Here is a 9,422-nt window from a genome sequence, read left to right on the forward strand (position 1 = left end):
ATATATTATTGGATCTGACCAGCAGTCTTGATTGCATATTAATGGAAGATCCCCAGCACAACAGCTTTTTGTATGTTAAAAATAAATACACATTTATGAGCCATAATCAGTGGCAAAGGTGTAATAGCAAATATCCCTATGGCAAGCTTGTGAGAAAGAACTGTTCTCAGACAACAAAGACTGAATGCAAGGGGGTACATCAATTATTGCTGCACAAACCAGATCAAAAGAACAGCACACAGATGATACGCTCCTAGTTGTTCATGCAGCATGACAATGAGAAGGGCTGAGTTGATATTAGACAATACAAGAGCACACATTCAATTTCTAACAGATTCATACAAGCTTTTTTTTTTTTTTTTGCTCACAACCAAGGGAAATTGCAATGCTACTGACACTGCACAGTTGACTGTTGTTGTTCAACGTGTTAAAAAAAATCCGCTATAATTAAGGAATTGCTTGGCCTCTGTCCATTTTGTTCCACACTGCTGCCTCACACTTGTTTAAAGAACTGAGAAAATTTGTTGAAAATGTAGCAGATAGTGGGAAAAAAAATGTTAAGCTTGACTGGTTCAAATTAGGCAGTATTTGTACAGATGGAGCACCTGCCGTGACTGGCAAGAAGAACAGTCATGTCGCTTTGCAAGAAAAGTTTTTGGATCAAAAGTTATTGAAATACCATTTGTATCCATCAAGAATTTTTTCTGAGCCAAAGATTTAGGTTTCTTACATGTCTAAATCCTGTCATCTCCTACTCTTGCAAAATAAGAATTTATGCATGAGAGCTGCCAATAAGCTTACCATGTAATTGATGAAAACGATGAGCAGAATACATATACAATGTCTTCTGTTAAAGGGCAAAAACCGTGACAGATTCTGGAAACAGAAAAGGACCAATAGATTTACTTAACAGAAATTATTAACCCTTCCATGACAACAGTCTGCTTAAAACCAAGAATGGAATACGAAATCGGGTCTGTTGGGATATGACATCTCAGCCCTGCAGACTCAATATTTTCTTACAGGGAAAGGATTGCCCGTTTACTGCATGCTGTCATCCATGTGCTGCTTTTAAGTCGAAGCTGAGATGCTCTTATTCAATATGAACTGGTGTGCTTCAGGTATTTGCTGTGTGTGAGAAGTGACAACTGAGGGTCTGAGAAATACTGTGATCTGATGTCTTGGGAGCTGTTTTACTCTAAGCTTGAAGATTCTAGAAAAAAAATAATTTCCAAATCACGTCCTATTTTATAATGTGATGTAGACCATTTTCTTCGAAACACTTAGGAATATCTCAGCTTTAAAAAAGGGGAGATATCCTTGCAGCAGCAGAGTGAAGATCAATACCCTTATCTACAGAACAGGGATCAGGCACACCCAGAGAACAATAAAACCCAAAAATAAGTACTTGAAAGTAGTTCTCCTGTGAAATATGCCTTCCCTTTTAGCGCTTGTGCAGACTGGAACCAGCAAGTATTCATGAAGAGTAATATTCTGAATTTTGTTAAAAATAGACTATTCAAAAGTCAACAATTCTCATCTCAATGACTCAGTGTCAACAAAGCTGAAAACAAGGGCAAAAGGACATTTTTAAACACTACCAGACTATTTGAAGGTTGCAGTGGTAGTCGTACTCTGTAAACTTCATTTCAGCAGAAAAGAACTATGGATTATTCTCTCTTTTGACACTAATAACGCTAAATTATGTTTAATAATACAGAGGAACCAAGTTAAAATTTAAAGACAGCATTTTTGCAGTACATCTAGGAAGAGAAAAAATCCAAATCCCAGCCAGTCTTTCTATAAAGACTAACCCTTGGATTTACTCATTCCTAGTCTTGAGAACAGCCTCCTGCCTTTGATTATTTTCCTTCTTTTGGAACTCCTACAACGCAGTTATTGATCCAAGATTTTCGTTCTTGGCAAATACCATTTTTGCCTAGATGGAGGGACGTGTAATAGAACATCATCATTTCAAAATAAAAAATTTAGTCCAAAAAAAGCACTAGGGAATCTGTTTTTAGAAGTGTATGATAAGTTTTGTGTGTGTGTGTGTTTTTTTAAGGTAAGAGTGTGTTGAAAACAATACAAAAATACTGTTTCTTGAAGAATTAAAAATTTTAAAAAATAAATAGAAGTCTAAATAGATTCTGCCCATTTTCATTACCCAAGGCAAAATACCAATGTGCAAAAAAGTCAAGAACCAAAACACTAGTAGTTTAAACTTATTTTGGTTCTAATGCTCATAAGCTGAATTTTCATAATTAAGATATATAACCATCATTGCTTGCTTAACCAAATGTGACCTAGCAAGCAACTTCATATAGTTTTTTCGTTGTAGTTCCACTTTTAAGAGGAAGAAGTCTTTCCCTCTGTTCTTAAAGGAGGAGGAGTGCTTGCATGAAGTGAACACCTACTGCTTTTGTTTTGTTTTAATTACAATGTCTTTACAATAGCGAACAGCATAGATTAATTTGAATGTTCAAAGGCTTCACCCTTTTGCTGCAAATTATTCACATGCACATAATAAAGTATACTTTTAAGTATTGCAAAAATATTTTGCATGAAGCAAATTCTGCCAAAGCAACACACATCTGTAATCTAGATGAGGGAAACAAACCTCACGTGTTTCACGTGTCCCACTGACTCCAGTTCCAAAATATTAAATATTCAGTCATTCAAGCACTCTTAATGAAATGCTGAATACTCACAATCTTTACACACAAAATATCTTTAGTTAATACAATTGCGAAAGTATGTAACACAGTTTTGGTGAATTGCAAAAAAACACACTTTTAAAAATCAACCCTATTATTTGTTGGAGGAAGAGGTAACTTTCACTTTTACTTTGACAGAAGTAAAAATAATAATGTCATTAAAACTGACATCCACAAAGTACAGCTCTTAAGACAGCCTGTCACTAAGGTATGTCACCTTTAAAAACACATGCCCTATCAACTGAGGTTCTACACCCAAAGGATGAAGCAGGAACACGAAGTAGACCTCCCAGGAGAACACTCTGGGTCAGACTTCCACAATTTGAGTAAAATTCAGACTGTTATGTAAGCACTGCAATACGGATTTATACACATAATATTTTCCAATCGAAAACTCCATAGAAATTTTAAATCCGCCCTCTACCCCTCTGATCCCTTCCTGTATTATACTTTCTTCATGCATCATTTCTCTTTCCCAACTTTCTTTCTATTCTGTCTCTCCTTTTACTTTATAAACAGATTTCTTATTGTTCCTTAAATAATTAAATAGTCACCATTTGCTTTCCTGTCAGACTAGCATCCCATTTATGTACGATCACTCATTTCTATCACCTTTCACTTTCTCCTGTTATCATATCTTTATATATTTGGCAAGCAGTGATCAACTTTTTTCTTCATTTCAAAGGGTAAGTTAACAGCTTCGTGGAGCTGTTATCAATGTAGGACAAAATTAATTTAAAACACACACTAGCTCATTGAAGTGACCCTGAAAAGTGGAGGTAAACCTTAATCAAATACGTCGAGATCTGTAGTGCTAATTTTCACCCCTGTTTAAGTAAAAATTCCAATTATCCAGTTCAATGTATCTCTGAAAAGGTGTTTTACAAACCCCGTTTAATTGAGGCATTTTTATCTCGCTTCTGTCTGTGGAGCTGAAACACAAAAAGCCAAGTCTAATCCCTCAGCAAGGCTTCTAGTCCTACTGAAATCAACCAAAATATCTTGTCCCATGGCAAGACCATGGCACAGCAATGAGCCAAGCCAGAGGGCTACAGTGCAATCCCACGGACCCCTTCATCCTTCAGGAAGTCAAACTACCTAGTTCAACCACAACCTTTTTCCTTGCCGTCTTTTACTTTTCTTGTATTTTGAGGGCATCTGGCCTTTACATCCCTATAGAAGTTCCCACCTTCCAGAGAGAGAGAGAAACCCCATTTTAATTCAGCTACCATTCCCTTTTCCTTGCTGACGGAAAACAGAACTCAGGTGCTGTGCCAGTCCTCATGGTAAAAGGCTTTTCCCATGTCCAATGCTGATGTCAGTGCAAGTCAGAAAGAACCTAATTGTTTTAAAAAAATCTGCTTGTTGATGTTACTCAATAGAACATTTAAATATCCAGAGGAAGAGGAATAAAAGTTACTTTCTTGTTCAGTAGCAGAAAGCATTGTGTTTATTCTCCAAAGTTCAAACTAAGTCTCCGTGTTAAACAAACCAGCGCCAGCTACAAATGCTGCTTAATCTATAACGGGCAAGCAATGCAAGTCATCAGTGGCAAGTACAGACACAGACACCCACCACTCACAGAAATCTTCATGAAGCAGAAACATGCATCTTTAACTGCTGGGAAATAATGAGATCCTCCAACACAGTGGATCTGACAATTGTTTATCTAAACCATGAGCTCAGGTGAAGCAGCACCTAAAACTGACATGACATCATACTGCTTTTTCTCTGGGATGCACTGACATGTCCATTGCACATCCAGACTAATAAACAGCACCAGAAAGACAGAAGCACAGAAACTACCATATGAAAAAAAAGCTCGATTAAAACTAGAAGCAAAGATTTAAATTCACTAGAAGACAACAACTCTAAATCTGATGATACTTCACCCATAGCATATTGGATTTAAGAGTAGAAGGCACGCCTTGTTCATATGTGTATTTACAGACTGCAATTCATTTTAAAATACTTATTGAATATGCTGAGAAATCCCTATATCCTTATTGCTTGTAGCTTCTGTAGACATATTGACATTTGATTCATACCAGCACTGAAGTGCTCTACCAAAACTGTACTTTCTGGAGGTTATGTTTAGTAAATAAAACAATATTTTAAAAGGCATGGCCAAACAAGCCCAAGTAAATGCATGAACTCAAATAATTTATTCTTAGCTCAAAATAGCACCATTTTAAAACAAGTTCCTGCTTAGCATTATTATAAGTTCCTAAATTTCACAGGTCCGTAGGAGTTTTTTCTACATTTACTAACAAATTTTACTGGATGAAGCAAAATTAGAAAAATTACTTTGCTAACCACAGAATACTAATTTAACTTGCATTCTCAGGTGAGGGTTGATCCAAAGACTGTGCATGCAGATGACAACAAGGGCAGTAGTTAATACAAATTCTGTAAGTCATCGCAAACGCAATATTCAACTCTGTAAAAAAGCACCTTCCTTCATCTACCTTCTCATTTACTGAAATGATAACAAGTATTTCTATACCTATTCCTGTTTGCTTACATTATTCATTTCATTGTCAAGTTCAAAGTCTTCCTGCAAGTTAGCTACGTATCCCTTGTGTCAGTCATGTAAATATTCCTAGTGAAGGTGACAGGAAATATCCTTAACAGCAAGATTCAGAAGTGTCTTAATAGTTCAGTGAACACCTAAAGGTGATGTTATAATCAAGCAATATATTTTCTCTGTGTTAAGACATCCAAGTTAGCACTTCTAAGTATGGCTGAATTTTATAAATTTCAGTCCTACTGCTTGGGGATTTATTTCTCAAGCTGACACATCATGTGTGTGCTCTGAAGTTACTTTAACGTAGTTTCAGTGTAAGCAGGAAGAGATTCCTATCTGCCAAAAGCTTTGAAATATGGGCCCTGGAAAGCATGCAGAAGAGAAAAATCACAAATGTATCCTTAAAGTAAGTCTTAATATTCTGCTTCTCTATGGCAAAGTGCTCCCGGACTTCACTAGCGCAGGACTGTATCTAGAGCACAAACTTATATACCTATTAAATTACACTTCTTTTTAGATTAATCTCTCATTTGGGGCAAAACACTTCAATCCTTGATAGCTGCAGATGCAACTCTCCTTCTCATTAGCACAGGCCTGGTCTCCAAGACACTGGACAGCTTCAACTCACCCTAAGGCAAAGCAAAGCTACAGTCCCCCAGAGGAGCTCATCTTAGTTGGACTGAAGTTAGCAAAAATTTTACAGCAGACTTCAGGGAAAACAAGTTCATGGCTCAGTGGCCCAACCAGCAATAGCTGAAAAAATAAGACAGATCTGGACTTAAGCCAAGTTCTTCTCCTACAAAGTCAAAGATCTCTCATCAGTGCCAACAGGTGCATCCCCACATAGTGCCATATGCTGAAACTATCTGACAATGGGCCCGATCCCACTATTTTAAGTCATCAGAATATTACCTGTAGGAGTAATCCCATGGAAACCCATGGCAACTTGCACAAGTAAGGGCTGCAGAATCAGCTAAGCAACCACAGTTATAATTAAATCCAAGCAGTTTTACTATTTAGAAACTAAACTAGAAAATCAGACTCTGAACATAGCAAAGGTTTTACAAATTAGTTCAAATTCTACAGCTTAAATACTTTCTTTCCCTCTAAGTCAAACTAGAAGCCCATTGTGTGCCTGTCCTTCTTAATTAAATTACTAACAATAATATCAATGCGTAAGCCATATGAACACTGTGGTGTTCTATATCAAAGCCTTTGAGCTACTGTTTTCAGTAGGACACAACACACGCCTTGCAATTTAAATGCACTAATAGACAGTTTACCACAAGAAGAAATTGTTGCCAGTTATTTTTCAGCATTCAGAAAAGGCTATCATAGTCAAGAGTTTTCTGCTATAAAAGTACCAATTTTCCTTTCTATGTCAAATTTATAACGTTTTCTCCTTGTTATTTTTTTAAATAATGACAATCATCTCTAAAGCGCTAGCTAAATTTGCTATTTTCACAGAGAAGTACTTACGTATGTGTGAAAATGACAAAATAAGCCAACGCTTTTGAGATGATTGTCATTATTTAAAAAAATAACAGGGAGAGTGAGTACCTCTGGAGTCACTTCTTTGAAAAATGCACCACACATCGTTCGCCTGGCTTTCATTCTGACTCTAAGTAGTTACTTTAGTCAAGCTTTTCAAGTCACCTAACTGGTTTTATTCCACAATCACACCATTTCTGCTGCCTGGGGACACTCGGAACGCCTGGGTGAAGAGCAGCAGCCTGAATCACTTGGCAATTTTCTAACAGGTACTCTAAAACCTTCCAATTTCTGACCTGAGAAGGCAAGAAGGAAGATTGGTGCTGGCGTGTAGCTCGCCAGGAAGGCGTGAGCGGAGCCTGCGGTTTCCAGAGCTCGGGAAAACCGCACCGCCCCCCGGCCCCCCGGCGCTCCCGGTCCCCTCTCGGTGCCCGCTAAGGGCGCGGGGGCTCCCGGGGAGCCCCGGTCCCACCCGGCGCAGCTCACCTGGGCGCAGCCGGCACGGCCCCCGCTGCCATGTGTTCCAAGGGAAGCTGCCCCCTCCTTCCCCGTCGCAGCCGCCGCCGCCCGCTCCGTAGCGACCGGTGCCGGGAGATCTCAAAGGGGGAAAAATCCCGCGGCAACGCGCGCGCCGTCTCCCCGCCGCTCCCCGGCCGCCTCCTGCGTGCGGATCCGCGCGACCTCCGGCGGCCCCGGGCACCAGCGCGACGGGGGGAGCGGTCTGGGGGTTTGGTTTTCTCCCCTCTCTCTTTTCTGAGGCTGCTGGATCGAGGGATCTCCAATCCCCCGTCTGCTCCCGGGCGGGGCGGGCGGCAGCCCCCTCTCCGCAGCTCCGCTCCCGCCCCCCAGCACTCCCGGGGCGCCGGGATGGGACTATTCCCGGGGGCGCTCGCCGATCGGTGCCGGGCAAGCTGGCAGGGCTCGGCTGGAGCCCCTCGGCGGCGGCGGCGGCAGTGCCGCTCGCCTCCCTCCCTCCTTCCTTCCCCGTCAAGTTTCTCGCAGCGCAGCCGCGCAGCCCGCGCAACTCACATCGCGGAGCGGCACCTTCCCGGGAAACTTCGCAGCGCGCGGCTCCGCTCGGGTTCGGCTCCGCTCGGGTTCGGCTCCGCTCGGCGCAACAGGCAGCGCAGCTTCACCTGGCGCGGAGCCGCCGCGCCATGGGAGCGCCGGGCGGAGCCTGCGCAGCCCCCGCCGGGCCGGGCGGCTCTGCCCGCAGCCTCCTGCCCCTGCGCTGCGGCTGCGGGAGGGAGGGAGGGGAAGGGAGGAGGCGCCCCTCTCGTTCGCTCGGCGCGGCGGGGAGCTGCCCCGCTGCGAGAGGGGCGGGGAGGGCCGGGGCCGCCCCGGGGCGCTGTGCCGCGCGGGGTCACCGCCCTCCTGCCGCTCCGCCCGCTGCCCGCCTGGTTCCCAAGGAAAGCAGGAATACGCTTGTTGTATCGCCAGTCTGAACGAAAAGCTGTTGTTGCTAGTGGATAACGCTTGCTTGGGCAACCTCGTAACTGCGTGGGTTTTGCTACAATAGGTGAACTTACTCCGCAACCCACCTAAGCACCTTTTGAACTGGTGTTGCATACAGTCAGACCCTGGTTTTCCAGGGTGATGGCCTTTTAGCTCTGTCCTTTTAACTCACTGGTGAGACCACTCCTCGAATCCTGTGTTCAATTCTGGGCCCCTCACCACAAGAAGGATGTTGAGGCTCTGGAGCGAGTCCAGAGAAGAGCAACAAAGCTGGTGAAGGGGCTGGAGAACAGGCCTTATGAGGAGCGGCTGAGAGAGCTGGGGGTGTTTAGCCTGGAGAAGAGGAGGCTGAGGGGAGACCTCATTGCTCTCTACAACTACCTGAAAGGAGGTTGTGGAGAGGAGGGTGCTGGCCTCTTCTCCCAAGTGACAGGGGACAGGACAAGAGAGAATGGCCTCAAGTTCCACCAGGGGAGATTTAGACTGAACATTAGGAAAAAAATTTTTCACGAAAAGGGTCATTGGGCACTGGCAGAGGCTGCCCAGGGAGGTGGTTGATTCACCTTCCCTGGAGTTGTTTAAGGCACGGGTGGGCGAGGCACTGAGGGACATGGTTTAGTGATTGATCGGAATGGTTGGACTCGATGATCCGATGGGTCTTTTCCAACCTGGTGATTCTCTGATTCTATGAACTCTGTGCTATGTTGCAGCAGTTGCAAGGAGTGTCAAAATACAGGCTGAAGGGTACACCACCAGTTGGCTGCTTGTCTCCCTCAAGCATGCCTTCTCTGTTGTACACTTTTCTACTCCGGCTCTGCAAGCAAATTTTATATTTACCTCATGCAGCGAAGGATTCTGCTGCCTCTCTCCACTTGACAGCATCTCGGTAGAAAGGTTTTAGATCCATCTTTGCTTGGTAGCGGCTATGCTTTAAGGTGAAAGCCATCTAAGATACTACATGGAACAGAAAATTAATTGGCTTAGATTTCCTTGGGGCTTTTTTTTTTTCTTTGCCTGTAGCTATACGGAATGGTGTTATCTCCATATAGGCCATTGTTATAAAGAAACTTCTGGGTCAGAAGGACCACAGCTGTCGCCCCAGAAAGGTGGTGAGAAGTAAGCAAGGAAAAACATGTAATTAATGCTAAATGCTATTCTCCATCATTACTCAGTTCTGGGAGTCTCCAACCAAGAAAATACTTCTCTCGCTGAGTAATCTGTCTGAATCATAT

General features: G+C 42.9%; 1 protein-coding gene across 4 annotated transcripts in view; it reads right to left on the reverse strand.

Annotated features, from left to right (window-relative positions):
* The window catches only part of LRRC3B (leucine rich repeat containing 3B), a 44,265-nt gene extending 36,320 nt beyond the window's left edge, over positions 1-7,945 (reverse strand). For 2 of the 4 annotated variants that reach the window (XR_011337602.1, XM_069859060.1), the window contains exon 1: positions 7,765-7,945. The gene's annotated coding sequence lies outside the window, so the exon portion shown is untranslated. Of the gene's footprint in view, positions 1-7,221; positions 7,241-7,764 lie in introns of those variants that run through there. The other 2 variants (XM_069859061.1, XM_069859065.1) reach the window with 2 other exon arrangements.
* Positions 7,946-9,422: the final 1,477 nt, after the last annotated feature.

The sequence above is a fragment of the Phaenicophaeus curvirostris genome, chromosome 6, assembly GCF_032191515.1.
Source record: "Phaenicophaeus curvirostris isolate KB17595 chromosome 6, BPBGC_Pcur_1.0, whole genome shotgun sequence".
Lineage (NCBI taxonomy): Eukaryota > Metazoa > Chordata > Aves > Cuculiformes > Cuculidae > Phaenicophaeus > Phaenicophaeus curvirostris.